This window comes from Dama dama, chromosome 17 (genome assembly GCF_033118175.1).
Source record: "Dama dama isolate Ldn47 chromosome 17, ASM3311817v1, whole genome shotgun sequence".
Lineage (NCBI taxonomy): Eukaryota > Metazoa > Chordata > Mammalia > Artiodactyla > Cervidae > Dama > Dama dama.
This window is the reverse complement of record NC_083697.1, coordinates 41,993,377-42,009,698: the sequence shown is the minus strand read 5'-3', so window position 1 is coordinate 42,009,698 and position 16,322 is coordinate 41,993,377. Positions and strand designations below refer to the sequence as shown.

Below are 16,322 nucleotides of genomic sequence, written 5' to 3'. Positions count from 1 at the left end.
AAGTATTGAAGCGTCTGCTTCAGCATCAGTCCTTCCAATGGATATTCAGGACTGGTTCGATTGCTTTGCAGTTCAAGGGACTCTCAAGAGTCTTCTCCAACACTACAGTTCAAAAGCATCAGTTCCTCGCGCTCAGCTTTCTTTATGTTCCAACTCTCACATCCATACATGACTACTGGAAAAACCATACCTTTGACTAGACGGACCTTTGTTGGTGAAGTAATAACTCTGTTTTTTAATAGGCTGTCTAGGTTTGTCATAGCTTTTATTCCAAGAAGCAAGCATCTTTTAATTTCATGGCTGCAGTCATCAACTGCAGTGATTTTGAAGTCCAAGAAAATAAAGTCTGTCACTGTTTCCATTGTTCCCCCATCTATTTGCTGTGAAGTGATGTGACTGGATGCCATGATCTTTGTTTTCTGAATGTTGAGTTTTAAGCCAACTTTTTCACTCTCCTCTTTCACTTTCATCAAGAGGCTCTTTAGTTCCTCTTTGTTTTCTGCCATAAGGGTGGTGTCATCTGCATATCTGAGGTTATCTATATTTCTCCCGGCAGTCTTGATTCCAGCTTGTGCTTCACCCAGCATGGCATTTTGCATGATGTACTCTGCCTATAAGTTAAATAAGCAGGTGACAGGGAACAGCCTTGACAACTCCTTTCCCAATTTTGAATCAGTCCATCGTTCCATGTCTGGTTCTAACTGTTGCTTCTTGACCTGCATACAGGTTTCTCAGGAGGGGGGTAAGGTGGTCTGGTATCCCCATCTCTTTAATAATTTTTCACAGTTTGTGGTGATTCAGACAGTCAAAGGCTTTGGCATAGTCAGTAAAGCAAAAGTAGATGTTTTCTCTTGCTTTTTCAATGATCCAGCAAATATTGGCAATTTGATCTCTGGTTCCTCTGCCCTTTCTAAATACAGCTTGTACATCTGGAAGTTCTAGGTTCACATACTGTTGAAGCCTAACTTGGATAATTTTGAGCATTACTTTGTTAGCATGTGAGATGAGTGTAATTGTGTGGTAGTTTGAATGTTCTTTGGCATTTCCTTTCTTTGGGATTGGAATGAAAACTGACCTCTTCCAGTCCTGTGGCCACTGCTGAGTCTTCCAAATTTGCTGGTGTATTGAGTGCAGCATTTCACAGCATTATCTTTTAGGATTTGAAATACGTCAGCTGGAATTCCATCACCTCCAGTAGCTTTTTTGTAGTGATGCTTCCTAAGGCTCACTTGACTTTGCATTCCAAGATGTCTGGCTCTAGGTAAGTGATGACACCATTGTGGTTATCTGGGTCATAAAGATCTTTTTCTGCATAGTTCTTCTGTGTATACTTGCCACCTCTTCTTAATATCTTCTGCTCTGTTAGGTCCATACCATTTCTGTCCTTTATTGCGCCTATTTTTGTATAAAATGTTCCCTTGGTATCTCTAATTTTCTTTAAGAGATCTCTAGTCTTTCCCATGCTATTGTTTTCCCCTATTTCTTGGCATTGATCACTGAGGAAGGCTTTCTTCTCTCTCCTTGCTATTCTTTGGAACTCTGCATTCAAATGGGTATATCTTTCCTTTTCTCCTTTGCCTTTTGCTCCTCTTCTTTTCTCAGCTATTTGTAAGGGCTCCGCAGACAACCATCCTGGGAATACATAGGCCTCTTTGATAACCTCTATTAAACAACCAAAAAAAAAAATATGAGAACTGTTTTACAACTGATTTTTCTGTTGAGTATTGACTTGACTGACAAGATGTGTAATTTGTTGGGGGCTCTGTGGTACCGAGAAACACTGTTGTGATTGTGTACTTTTACAGGGTGCTTACCCATTACCTGCTCAATAATCATTGCTCTCCCTTCCTAGAGATGGAGACACCTGTTCCTCAAAAATATGCCTGTAGGACAGAATGTTGTGGCTGGCCTGTTTTTTTTCCCCACATTTTTTTGGTTTTGACCACATAGTGCAGCTTGTGGGATCTTTGTTTCCTGACCAGGGATAGACCCTGGGTCATCACAGTGAAAGCTGCCCAGTCCTAACCACTGGACTGCCAGGAAACTCCCCCGTTTCCCCATGTGTTTAATCCGACTTACCAGAAGTTTATCTCTTTCAAAATTTTACCAAGTGAAAGTTTGTCTGCAGTGTAAGTAAACACAGAGAACAATAATTATTAAACAGCATTCCTACTGCACTGAAATTTCTTTCAATGCAAAAATAGGCATATGCATTCAAGAAGTTGTGAAGAATGGAACAAATTGATGTCTGTTCACGTAGAGGTGCAGCAGGTTTGGGAATCGGCCCTTGCCATTGGAGATTTCTTATGTGAGGCTCAGTGCTTCAGCTGGACCACGTGATCCCTTCTGCCTGTCAAAGGTTATTTTAGACTTTATCCCACTATTTATTTGTTTGTTTGATTATTTATTTTTGGTGTTCCAACAATTTTGGGGGGGGCTTCCCTTGTGACTCAACTGGTAAAGAATCTGCCTGCAATGCAGGAGACCTGGGTTCGATCCGTGGGTTGGGAAGATCCCTTGGAGAAGGGAAAGGCTACTCACCCCAGTATTCTGGCCTGGAGAATTCCATGGACTGTATAGTCCATGGGGTCACAAAGACTTGGACATGACTGAGCAACTTTCACTTCACTTACAACAATTTTTAATATCAACTTTCCAAATGTGAGAGTTGGACTATAAAGAAAGCTGAGCGCCGAAGAATTGATGCTTTTGAACAAGACTCTTGAGAGTCCCTTGGACTGCAAGGAGATCCAACCAGTCCATCCTAAAGGAGATCAGTCCTGGGTGTTCACTGGTCAGACTGATGTTAAAGCTGAAACTCCAATACTCTGGCCACCTGATGTGAAGGGCTGACTCATTTGAAAAGACCCTGATGCTGGGAAAGATTGAGGGCAGGAGGAGAAGGGGACGACAGAGGATGAGATGGTTGGATGGCATCACTGACTCAATGGACATGGGTTTGGGTGGATTCCGGGAGTTGGTGATGGACAGGGAGGCCTGGCGTGCTGTGGTTCATGGGGCCGCAAAGAGTCGGACACGACTGAGTGACTGAACTGAACTGAAACACACAAGAAAGTTGGCAGTAATGCATGGTGAACACCCATCTACCTACCATGTTAATCTATACTTAACATTTTTGCTGTACATGATTTATCATATATCTATCCATTCATCTGTCAGTCTTTTAAAATAAAAACATTTTCAGAATAAGTTGCCAACATCAGATATCTCCTCCTAAATACTTCAGCATCCATAGCATTAACTGGAACTCAATTCTGTTTACAGTTCTTGTTGGGGTTAAATATTTTTAACATGAATGTTTTTCTTTTGGAAAAATTTCTCATGATTAGTGACTGTCTAGTTCTTATTATGGCTATGTGGTTAATGTTTGCCTCCCCCTCCAAGGCTATAGGGACTGTTCTGTTTTGATGCTCAGTGTAGAGTGTATCTGGTAGAGAACATGTGGAAGTCAGAAAAAAATGGATGGAAGACAGAGCTACAGAAATAAAAAGTTAAATCATATACCTCTTCAAGCCAGTTTAAATATCTGCTATTAGGACTATTGTTGTTGGAGTCATTTAAAGCCATTTTGGTAAATGGAGCAGGACATGCTTATTGAGGAAACTGCAATTTTATGTTGGTTCAGTTAAGAAATTAAAATGAAGTGGAGTATGTACCATCACTGATTATTCTATGAGTAAGTTCCCAGGGTTCTGGATGTTTATTTGGTAAGGACTGTTAGAGTACCTCAGTTTGTAATTCTGACTCCTATCTCAACTCCATACTTGAGTCTCAGGTAACCAACTTTTTTTTTCAAGATAAAATTTCATATGAAAAACCATGAGCCAGAGATATTGACCTAAATGCTAACTGACCACAAATCTCATATACGGGACATGAAAATAGACTCTTATTCTTTTTTTCTTGACCATGGAGAAACCTCCTTCCCACAGTGATTTCTTTTTTGCCATTCCTCCAATTCTTTTTGGTGATACCATCTCTGAATTGGGATTACATCTTTGTAAGAGACCTGGACTTTTGTGAAACTGCCACATCTCTAGAGCATAAGGGAATTGTGTTAATCTTGTCCCCGGTGTTTCTAAAGGTGTCCAGTGTGATTCAGACTTCAAAGGTGGGAATCATTTTCATAGATGACAGTTAGCTACCTGGTAACTGCGATCTTGCTTTCTTGCCTTGTCACAGGAGCGTATGACAACTTGCATATGTCAGTGACAGCGTATATGCCAGCCAACAGTGCCCCATCCCCAGGATGTATTACTCCCCAAAACTTCTTTTCTGCTTGGTCAATCTAGTTAATTCTCAAAGAAAACTTCAGACCTGACCTGGTTTGAATGTCCTTGGGAAGAATCTGGCCTCACAGGACCTTCTCAGTTCAAATGGCAGGTTACAGAAATTCTTCCACGAGTTAAGTCATTCTTTTGAGTTAAAACAGTACTTTCCCAGCATTTCTGTTCTGTGTTGCAAATTTAGGGGTATGCGAGGTGCTGCGGTAGACTCATGAAGTCACTTTTGTGAGAATGTTTTCTTCACAAGATTATCTGTGGATCAGACAAGGATCAGGGTAACTCGGAAAGCAATGTGACCTTGGGGAGGAGACGGAAGCTCTGAGATTCAGCGCCAGGGAAAGTAGGGGAGGACAAACTTCTCTATCTGTTACTGGGTTTTAGGCCACTTAGTGTCTCTCAGATCTTCCGCTCACTGATTTCTTTTCATGCTTCTCAGCAACCCCCCTAGTCTTCCCCAAGCTCCCGTTGCTGCTGCTGCCGCGCCGCTTTTCTCTTCCACCCCAACTCTCTGCGAGGTTCCCAGGAAAGCGCCGACCTCCTTTCCGCCTGTCCCATCGCGCAGCCCGGCTTTCTGCTTGGCGCTTCCTCCAGTCCGCCGAAGGCGAGTGAAACAAGACTCCTCCATCGTGGATGGAATACGATGCTTAACAACGCACCCTCAATTGTCAGCTCTAGCTTTTTCCCCTATGCCCAAGGATTTTGACCATCTCTGCACAAATAATAAGACTCAGAGCCCAGAACCTGAGAAACCAACCGCTGATCAGTGTCCTTTCTTCCCCGCCAGTGAAAAGCAATCCAGTTCCAGCGCTAATGCTCTGTATCTTGCAGTCGGATCTTCGCCGACACAAACCGACGCCGCTGTTCGCTCGCCGAGCCCGCGGTGGTCTTGTCACCGTGGGCGGCCCCCGCCTCCCTCCAGGGCTCGGGCCTCTGCCGGCCTCCAGCCCGCGGATCTCGCTGCCCCGCCTCCGGCTCCGCCGCGGCCACCATTGGTGCAGGTCCGCCCCAGAAGGAAGCCCATTGGCCGGCCGGGCCGTCCTTTACCCAGCGCATTCCGCCGCCCGCAGGCTTGCGGGGAAACTTCCTTATTATTGTGACGCCGAAATCGGAGAAACCCTGAGCCGGGTCGGTGGAGCTGTCACAGCCGGAATCCCGAGCGGCGGTTCGGCTGCCGCCGAGGTGCGCGGGGCGGGGGCTGGGGTTCTAGGAAGGAGGGCGCCGCGGAGCTGCAGTCGCGCGCCCGCCGCGTTCGGCGCGGCTCAGCTGTCAGCGCTTGGCTCCCGGAGGGGCGGCTGCGGCTGCGGCTGCGGGGCGCTTTCCGCGGCGACCCGGAGCCGGGCGCGCGGGGAGGTCGGGGCGCGGCGCCTTCAGTGCCTGCGGGACACGGGCGGCGGGGCTGTGCCGGGCCGGGCGCCCCTCCGCCTCGTCTACGCCTTCCAGGCGTTCTCGGAGCTCTCCTTCTGACCTGAAGAGCCCAAGCGCCCGGAGAGGCCGGAAGCCGCTTTAAAGACGGGAGCGCCCCCAACCCCGACTCTGCCGCCTGCAAACTGGGAGGAATTGCGACGCAGAAAGTCAAAAAGAGGATCCTCCCCTTCCTCCTCGCCTGCCCCTATTTAAATTCCGGGGCTCGGGTGACACCGTTGCGGTGAAGGGCCCGGAAGCTTCCCCGCGAAATGGGAGCCGCCGAGGCCTCTGCGTTTTGAGGGACTCCGGCTGCCGCGAGGAGTTTGGTCTGGGGGCTCGGCGGCCGCGGTTCCCGGCACCACCCACTTCGCTGAGACCGGGCCGGGTTCGCCTGGTCGGAGTCCGCCTCCTGGGCGGAGCTGGGGCGAGCGTGTGTGTGGACACGTGTGTGTGTGTGTGTGTGTGTGCGTGTGTGTGTGTGCGCGCGCGCGCGCGCGGACACGTAAGTGCGCGGACGGTCGCGGGGGTGTCAGGAACTGGGACGTTCGGGGGCAGGTGGCACTTTGAGTCATTTATGAACGTGTGGAGTGGGCACACCGGGATAACGGACGGAGAAGGGCATGTGTAACCTGAAACAGACCGACCCGGAGCTGCAGTAGAGCCCGCACCTAAACGCAACTGTGGTTTGATTCGGGGTATGCTCCGTGGCACCGGGAAAATGTGTATTTGAACTTTGCTTCTGGTGTCTGTGTTTCTGGTTGTTTTCTGATTGCACTTTACTTTAGCTTTTAAGTCAGCCCCATTTGGAAGTATCTTAAATTCAGAGCTAAGCCTTCCAGGATTTTGCTTGCATTCATTACGCACGAAATGCTTTAGGAAAGACGATTCAAGCGCTCTCTTCCATTTTTGTGTCTCCTGACTCTTTCCACAAATAGGAAGCTATTTCTAGAACCTTTCATCTGATGATTTGATAACATCAAGTGGGCTGCTTTTTAAACTCCAGACTGAGGAGAAAGAAAAGCGAAATAAAATGAGAATTAACACCCTTTTAAAATGCAGTGACTGAAGAGAGATGCTGTCTTGTTTTAGTGGGAGATTACTGTGAAGCTGTCTCTTTTCCTACTTTCTTTTACGCGGGAGGGCAGAGGGGACAGCATTGTATGTTAGAAAAGGGGAGTAATATATTTAACCCCCGTTTAAAGCAAAATAGAAAAATTACACATCATTGTCTGACCGCATGGAGGCTAGGAACCTTCTGGAGAAAGGATGCAGGAATCAAAGAGGAAGACTAGAAACCTCTTTGACAGAACTCCTCTGGCATGAAAGAAAGAAACGGTTAGCAGGCAGTTTTACTTTTTCAGTAAATAGTTGGGATTTTATTTTTGAAAAAAGAAACAGATTTCAGAACGTTCCAAATGGTGTGGTTGGAGCTATTGGTTATAGCATTTCATGCTGAGTAACAAATTTAAATTTTTTAAGATCCCTGTAATTAAAGCTTTTTTCCCTCTACATAATGAGAGTTGCACCACTATTAGAGATGCAAGACAGTTTTGTTTCCGTTTCAAAAATAAAAGTAATATTCTTCAAATTTCATGGCAGTTTCTTACATTATGTAGAAATAAAGTTATGATTACAGTATCTTAAAATCATACGGCACTTTTTGTTTTTTGGGAGACTAAGGTGCCTCTCAGTCCCATCTTGTTTTGCGTGAAAGAGGATGTGGTTATGAGAAGGGAGGAAAAATAAGGAAGGCTTACAAAACAGTTGTGGCAAAATATGCTGTAATATGTGTGGTACATGGAAAAGTGGAGGAAAATATTGAATTTTTTCCAAAAATTATCTTTTTTAACCTAAACGGGAGATTTTAAAATAACTCTGTTTTTACTTTTACATCTACTTACAAATGCTAGGAACTTTTAAAGGTGCTGTCTATGTCTCTAGGTTCACTTTTAGCATCATGCTCTAACCAGCTGAGCCAACAGTCCAGTTAACTGTAAGTTCCCTTTTAGAGGTAACATCTTCATAGTTGGTTAATGGTTGTATTATTAGCATTTAACCCAACTCCGGTCCTGAGTTAAAATATTTGGGGCCTATTCAAGCTTGCATAATTTAAAGATATTTTCTTTTCAGAAGTTTACATTTCCTTTTGTTTTCAGTAACTTGAAAGCACTTCGTAGCATTCTGTTAATATTATTGATGTTCATTGTTTTTTTCTTTACTTTGCAGATCTGCAGGGTGAGGTGGAACCAATCTGGCTTAAGTAACTGATGCCAAGTGTGTTACCCGTGGTAAGTTACTTTATTTCTCTGAACCTCAGTTTCCTCATCTTGTACTTGGGGATAATATCTAACTCCCAGAACGGGTAAGAGGATTAAAGAGGATAATCTACGTAAAGGACTTAGATTAATATAGCTGCCTAGAGAGGGACCTTAACCAATCCTTACTGGCTTCTTCTGCTGTGATCCAGAGAAGAGAACAAGGTGAGCCCAGGAAGTAGGAGACCTAGTTTCTGGTCTCAGCTTCAACCAGTTACTTCTCAGAGGACCGAAGTTAACTTCTGCTGCCATTAAAATGAGGTTAAAAATGTCAGTCTCTTGCCTAGAGGTTGGATCAAACGGACTTTTAAGTTCTCTATAATAAGATGATCCTTTGATGGGATAATTCTGTCCCCTTTAGACATTTACAACATTTAGAAATAGTACTTGCTGGTGTCAAAGGCGTGTGTTTATGTGTATGAGCCAGTAAGTGAACTAATTTTATTATGAGGTTGGGTGGACATGAAGAGAAGCCTGGCTAACTCTGTTGAGATGGCCTCGCTCATCCCTTCTACCTCTGGCTGACACAAGTTCTAATTCAAGTTGTCTATAAACATCACCATCAGCTAATATGAGTCAGCTAATATGAACTCACTTACTGTGTGCAACATCTTCTTTTAACGTTTGTTTTTAAAATCAGAGAAGGAAGATAGCTTGACTTTGTTTTATTTGAGTGGTGATATAGCATTGTGTTTAATAAGAGCATGGGCTTTGGAGTCTGGGAGATGATATTTGAATCCTGCCTTTGCCACTTTAAGTAAGTTGCCACGACAGCTAGTACTTATTTACCATAGCTAGTACTTATCTGTATGTTCCTGGGCAGGTGACTTAACCTTGCTAAGTGTTGAGGTTATTGTAAAGGATAAATTAAATAATCTGTGTGAAGTTTTTAGCACAGACTCAGACACATAGTAGGCTTGCAGTAGTGGTGACTATTGCTTTTTCTTTATTCAGCAGCTACTTATCAAGCTCTTCCTGTGTGCCAAACACTATTCTAGCTTCTAGGGGTAGAGAAATGAACAGAGAGACTCAGTTCTTCCTTAATGGAGCTTCTATTCCTCAGCTTTAGCATTGAGAAACACCACTTTTTAAAGACAGCTTGGATTGTAAAAGGCATTCTGTTTTCAGATCTGTGAGGGAAAGCACATTTAGAGTGGAGGAAATACATTTTTTTGGTTACATCTTAGGGAATGTATATCTGATATTACCTGGCAGACAAAAGCTAGCAACTTTAGATTGTGAGAATTCTGGTTTTCTCAGATTTGGGTTCTGTTCTCTAGGCACTTAAGTAGCATCTGCTGTGCTCCTTTGTTATGCTGGGTACTGGAGATGCACAGATTAGTAAAACCTGGTTCCCTTCATGGAGTAGCTCTCAGTCTGCACATGGATGGGGAATTGGTGGGTGAGATGCAGGAAGCAGTGATCCTACCTTAATAGTACTTTTCTTCTTCTTATATTGTGACGTATCTGAAAGCATAAAGCAATACGTGTAATACATGTGCTGCAAACAACAACAAAAGGGCAGAAACAGGACATCAGCCACGTCACTGAAGCTCCCTCTATGCTCCTTCCAGATAGTACCCTCCATTGCTACATATATTAATACAAAACTCTCGCTTGGTCTTTGTATTAATATTGACTGTTTTTAAATTTTTTTAACTTTAGCACCACTAATGTTTTTCTTCAAATACTTGTTAACACTTGTGTTTGGACCTTGTAAAAATGCATCACATTCTGCATTCTGAATTCTTTTGTGACTTCTTCCCTGCCTCAGCACCATTTTTTTGTTTGTTTTTGTATTTCTTTTTTTTTTTTTTTTCATTTATTTTTATTAGTTGGAGGCTAATTACTTTACAATATTGTAGTGATTTTTGCCATACATTGACATGAATCAGCCATGGATTTACATGTGTTCCCCATCCTGATCCCCCCTCCTACCTCCCTCCCCATCCCATCCCTCTGGGTCTTCCCAGTGCACCAGCCCTGAGCACTTGTCTCATGCATCCAACCTGGGCTCAGCACCATTTTTTAAGATGCAGCAGAACTGATGCTTATAGATGGAATTAATTTCTCTTTCACTGATGTGCAGTATTCCATCCTATGCATGTGCTACAGCTTATCCATTTTCTTATAAGTGGACTTCTGGGTTGTCTCTGTTCTATGTATTTCAGACAATCCTGAATTGAGCATTCTTGTGCATATATCATGGGGCATATATTATGAGTTTCTTGTTGCATTATATATTAGGATAGCCACTAGCCATATGTGACTACTTATATTAAAATTATTAAAATTAAATGAAATTAAAGTTTCAGCTCATGATTAGCCACATTTCAAGTGCTCAGTAGTCACATATGGCTGGTGGCTCCCATATTGGACAGGACAGATACCTCACATTTCCATCACAAAATTCTCAGTTTCCAGGTTTTACCCCATTTTTGATCTCCAGTTCTCAGCACTGTGAAGGGACACTGTAGGTCCTTGGTAAGTTGGACAGTGCTGGTCATATATCTAGGAATTTAATTATTGTGCCATGGGGTATTTACATCTTCATCTTCACTAGGTAATAATGCACACTTGTTTTCCAAAGTGGTTCTGCCAACTTATACTTCTACCAGCTGTGGGTCAGAGTCCTGGTTGCTTTGTGTCCTTGACTTGGCACTGTTAGATTTTTAATGCCTGCCTGTCTGGTCAAGTGTCTTTTTCTGAAGGCAGCTTATGGCTTATGCACACAATGGAAAGATCATCCTTCTAGTATGAATCCCAGCACCAGGTAGTAAAGAAGGTACCACCTGGGGCAGAGTCATCAGGGGATGGGTAGGAATGTTTCCTGTGTCGGCTAAAAGGGCCAGAAGACCAAAGTCCATTTGAAGTTGGAATCAAGCAAGGAGTGGACTGACGTTGTTGGAAACTTCTCTCTGCCTTTTGGGCTATTTCTGCCTATGGTAGTAAACTTTCTGACAGTAAAGTATGTCATTAGAATAAATCTTTGTTACTGGAGCTAATTCTGCATTTGAGTTTTGGCTCCAGATTTATTTAAAGCTTGGATCTGGGGAGTGCCTGCAGAGCACTGGAGACTGGGACAGTCCCTTTTCCTGCTATTGGAAAAGACCCGCCCTTTCCCACACACCATTCAGGACAGGGCTCCTGAGTTTGTTTGAAACGAAGCTTATCCCTGTCATAAATGAGATTAGAAGTCCTACCTGAGTGTTATTTATATTTAGATTTTAGTGATTTTTCAAAGAACCAAGAATCAGTTGTTAGGTTGATGTTTGCATAGTCTGATTAGTAAGACAGAGTTTAGGAGTTGCAGCTTGTCTTTTAGTGTTCAGCTCTCTAAGACTGATAAAAGGAGATTTATGTACCTAACTTGAGTCCCTTGCAGTGGAAGCACAGAGAAAAAACATGTAAAAACCTTGTCCTTGCAACATCAGATTTCCCATGTGAAAGTTCTGCCTGCCAGCGGTAGTGCAGCCTTGGCGGAACAGCAGATGCTAACCACAGGAAGACGGCAGTCACAAGCCCAGCCCGCTGAGGAGCTGCCCTGTGTTCTGAGCCCTCCGAAGAGCACCCGGAGTAGGAGGCACAGTGCTGCAGCCTCTGACAGTTACCCCGAGTGCTGAGAGCCAGGCTCAGCGCTTGCTACAGCCCCGTTTCTCTTTTTGCCATTTTAGGGACAGGAAATGGGCTTAGAGTGGTTAAACATCTTCCCCAAAGTTTCACAGCTAGGACATGGTTAATTCAGGACTTGAACTTTAGTCCTTTTGACCTTTGTGAAAGTTGCTCAATTGTGTCTGACTCTTTGCAACCCCATGGATAGTCCATGGAATTCTCCAGGCCACAATACTGGAGTGGGTAGCTTTTCCTTTTTTAGGGGATCTTCCCAACCCAGGAATCAAACCCAGGTCTCCTGCATTGCAAGCAGATTCTTTACTGTCTGAGCCACGTTAACCAAGAATAGATGAGGAGAGGCACTGGGAAAAGAAGGAGGTGTGATGTGAAGGGAACAGAAGGTTCATCTTTCTTCCTTTTGTTTTGTGATAGAGAGGTAAGAGACAGGAAATGGAGAGGCCAGGCTGAAGTGGCACAGGACAGCCAAGGTGGCTGGTTTGGGTGCTGAGCCAGCGTGTAGTCCTATATTCTTCTGCAGCACCTTTTTTTTTTTTTTTTGACTGCGTGGCATGCAGGATCTTAGATTCCTAACCAGGGATCAGACCTGAGTCCGTAGAAGTGAAAGTGCAGAGTCTTAACTACTGGACAGCCAGGGAATGCCCCCACACCGCCGCCCCCCCCACTTTTTTTTTTCCAGCAGCACCTTTTGTAATGGTGTGTTTTGAAGGGAAGTAAAAGATTCTACTCCTCTGGAAGCAAGGGAGAGACAATGAGTGAGGAAAAATGGGAGGAAGGACACAGGAGATCAAAATGCCAATTTATGAAGAACATTGCCAAAGGTAGATCTTTAAATTCATGGACACCAGTAGCTAATAAATATGGGGGTTCCACCAGAGTGTACTTTAAGTGAAAGCTATGTTAATGTCTGGCTTCTTTTGGACACAGTGAACTTCTCTCCTGACAGCTAGATGATTTTAGTACCTTCTGCTCTAGTTTCGGCAGAGCATTGTGATGAGCTGGACTGTATCTCCAATGAAGGTTAATAATTCATTCATAGAAATATATTTTATCTGTGGTTGCTCTTTAGTTACCCCTGAATTAGTTTTCATTTGACTACTTGAAGATTGCATTACTATAACTCAGGTGGGAAGAATTTTAACAATAGCCCTATTTATCTTTTTCCATAAATGGTTTCTGCTGGTCAGTAAGGGATGAGGCCATACCTCAGGCTGCTTACCGAGGCTTGCAGTTGTCCACAGCACCCAGAGTTCAGCTGACTCTCAAGGATTGAATCGCTGGTGGCACAGATGGTAAAGAATCCACCTGCAATGCAGGAGACCTGGTTCGATCCCTGGGTCAGGAAGATCCCCTGGAGAAGAGAATGGCTATACACTCCAGTATTCTTGCCTGGAGACTCCTATCGACAAGAGGAGTAGCCTGGTGGGCTATAGTCTGTGGGGTCTCAAAGAGTTGGACATGACTGAGCGACTAACACTCTTACTTTCACACTTTTAAACAAACTTGTAAGAAACTGATGGATCCAGGATGCCAAATTAATAGTGAAAAGTAGAAACCCCAGGAAGGCTGGGATGCTTTGGTCAGCTACTCATAGTATTCTTTTCCCATACTAGGATCTGCTTTGGAAATCAGTTATTTAAGCTTGTTTATTAATCATGGAATCTGTGCAGGGCAAGTGGCTGGGTAAATTTATTGATTAGTGTTATGGAGTCTACCCATCTCCACTACTGGGCGGTAATTACTTAGCAGATCAGTCAGCTTGACTGAATATGGTACCCTTTCTCCCTGGACAGTGCCAGAGATATTGGGGAGTTCTGACTCTCTGGCTGTCCTTTTTCTAGGCTCTAGCATACTAGTCAAGAGTATATTCTCGGACTTAAATTCTAGTTCTGCCACTACCTTGTTCTGTGATTTAGGCAAGTCACTTCAGTTCTTTCTGTCTCACTTTCTTTATCTTTATTCTTTTTTTTGTCTTCACTTTCTCCATCTACAAATTTGAGTTGATAATGGTAGTACCTACCTCATAGAAGATTAAATGATTTAATACCTATGAATCATGTAGAAAAGTGCTGGATTCAGCATAAGCTCAGATGAAGTGTTATCTGCTATTATTACTAAAGTATAATTTTTCTGCTATCAGTCAGGAGTTTTTTTTTTTCTCAAGTGACAGAGATCCACTTAGACAAACTTAAGCAAACAAAGAAGGGTCTCATTAAACTGTATAGAGTTGATTCTCGTAGTAGTTAACTTCCTATGAAGTTGCTGCAAAGACCAAATTAGTGAAGACTGAGCCATTTTGCTCCCAGGGAGACACAGGGTTAGTTAGTTTCCTGCTGAGAGCCTCTGTGTCAAAGATCAATACACAACTCTGTATTATGTGAATTTAAGTGTGTTTCTGGGGAGAATTCCATAGCAATCCAGTGGTTAGGACTATGTGGTTTCACTGCCCAGGTTTAATCCCTGGTTGGGGAACCAAGATCCCACAGTCTCCTGGTATGGCCAGTGACAGCAGGGGGGGGTGGTTGGGGGGGTGGGGGTGTGTTTCTGTTTAGATATCTTATTTGATGAATTTCTTACAAATGATTGACTCTATACAGTATTTCTTTATAATAAAACATTAGTCAGGAAGAGGGTTTTTTTTGTTTCTTTTTTTTAAAAACGTTTTCCTGAATGCTGGGTAAATTTCTTTGGGTTTCAGCCTTGCAACGCTGCTGTCTGATACACTCTATGATCAGGCATCGTCTCATGAATCTACAGATTCAGTTGCTTTTCTATCACTTCTGTGGCTTCATTATGCACTATAGATGTTAATTTAGCACTTTTCTTAAATGGTCACATGTACAGATCAGTGAATTTCCTCCTTTTTTTTTTTTTAATTAGCCCTGGACTCAATAGGCAGCAGCACTGGAACTCGCATGAACAGAGCTCATCTATCACATGTATTATCTTTGACCTATCTCTGACCTTCTCTGAGTTTGGGCCAGGGTCATGCTCACCTCTGTGCAGGAGGACATAGGGTTGTTATCAGATAAAGAGACACAGTTCAGTTCAGTTCAGGTGCTCAGTTGTGCCCAACTCTGCGACCCCATGGACTGCAGCTCGTCAGGCTACCTTGTCCATCACCGGTTCCTGGAACTTACTCAGACTCATGTTCATCGAGTTGGTGATGCCATCCAACCATCTCATCATCTATCTTCCCCTTCTCTTCTGGCCTTCAGTATTTACCAGCATCAGGGTCTTTGCAAATGAGTCAGTTCTTTGCATCAGGTGGCCAAAATATTGAAGTTTCAGCTTCAGCATCAGTTCTTCCAATGAATATTCAGGACTGATTTCCTTTGGAATGGACTGGTTTGATCTCCTTCAGTCCAAGGGACTCTCAAGAGTCTTCTCCAACACCACAGTTCAAAAGCGTCAATTCTTCAGTGCTCAGCTTTCTTTATAGTCCAACTCTCACATCCATACATGACTACTGGAAACACCATAACTTTGATAAGATGGACCTTTGTTGGCAAAGTAGTGTCTCTGCTTTTTAATATGCTGTCTAGGTTAGTCATAGCTTTTCTTCAAAGGAGCAAGCGTCTTTTAATTTCATGGCTGCAGTCACCATGTGCAGTGATTTTGGAGCCCCCAAAATAAAGTCTGTCACTGTTTGCATTGTTTCCTCATCTATTTGCCATGAAGTGATGGGACCAGATACCATGATCTTCATTTTTAAATGTTGAGTTTTAAGCCGACTTTTTCACTCTCCCCTTTCATTTTCATCAAGAGGCTCTTTAGTTCCTCATGTCTTTTTGCCATAAGGGTGGTGTCATCTGCATATCTGAGGTTTTTGATATTTCTCCTGGCAATCTTGATTCCAGCTTGTGCTTCCTCCAGCCCAGCGTTTCTCATGAGGTACCCTGCATATAAGTTAAATAAGCAGGGTGACAATATACAGCCTTGACGTACTCCTTTTCCAACTTGGAACCAGTCTGTTGTTCCATGTCCAGTTCTAACTGTTGCTTCCTGACCTGCATACAGATTTCTTAGGAAGCAGGTCAGGTGGTCTGGTATTCCCATCTCTTTAAGAATTTTTCAGTTTGTGGTGATCCACACAGTCAAAGGCTTTGGCACAGTCAATAAAGGAGAAGTAGATGTTTTCCTTGGAGAAGGCAGTGACACCTCACTCCAGTACTCTTACCTGGAAAATCCCATGGACAGAGGAGCCTGGTAGCCTGCGGTCCATGGGGTCGCGAAGAGTGGGACACAACTGAGCGACTTCACGTTCACTTTTCACTTTTGCATTGGAGAAGGAAATGGCAACCCACTCCAGTGTTCTTGCCTGGAGAATCCCAGGGACAGGGGAGCCTGGTGGGCTGCCGTCTACGGGGTCGCACAGAGTCGGACACGACTGAAGTGACTTAGCAGCAGCAGCAGATGTTTTCCTGGAACTCTCTTGCTTTTTTGATGATCCAACGGATGTTGGCAATTTGGTCTTTGGTTCCTCTGCCTTTTCTAAATACAGCTTGAACATCTGCAAGTTCACATTTCACATTCTGTTGAAGCCTGGCTTGAAGAATTTTGAGGATTACTTTGCTAACGTGTGAGATGAGTACAATTGTGCAGTAGTTTGAACATTCTTTGGCATTTCCTTTCTTTGACATTGGAATGAAACTGACCTTTTCCA

At 43.7% G+C, this 16,322-nt stretch overlaps 1 protein-coding gene across 4 annotated transcripts in view; it reads left to right on the top strand.

The window, feature by feature from the left end:
• HERC3 (HECT and RLD domain containing E3 ubiquitin protein ligase 3) overlaps window positions 1-16,322 on the top strand; it is a 189,377-nt gene that overhangs the window by 42,778 nt on the left and 130,277 nt on the right. For 2 of the 4 annotated variants that reach the window (XM_061164418.1, XM_061164415.1), the window contains exons 1-2: window positions 5,358-5,486; window positions 7,938-7,999. The gene's annotated coding sequence lies outside the window, so the exon portion shown is untranslated. Of the gene's footprint in view, window positions 1-5,357; window positions 5,487-6,158; window positions 6,407-7,937; window positions 8,000-16,322 lie in introns of those variants that run through there. The other 2 variants (XM_061164416.1, XM_061164417.1) reach the window with 2 other exon arrangements.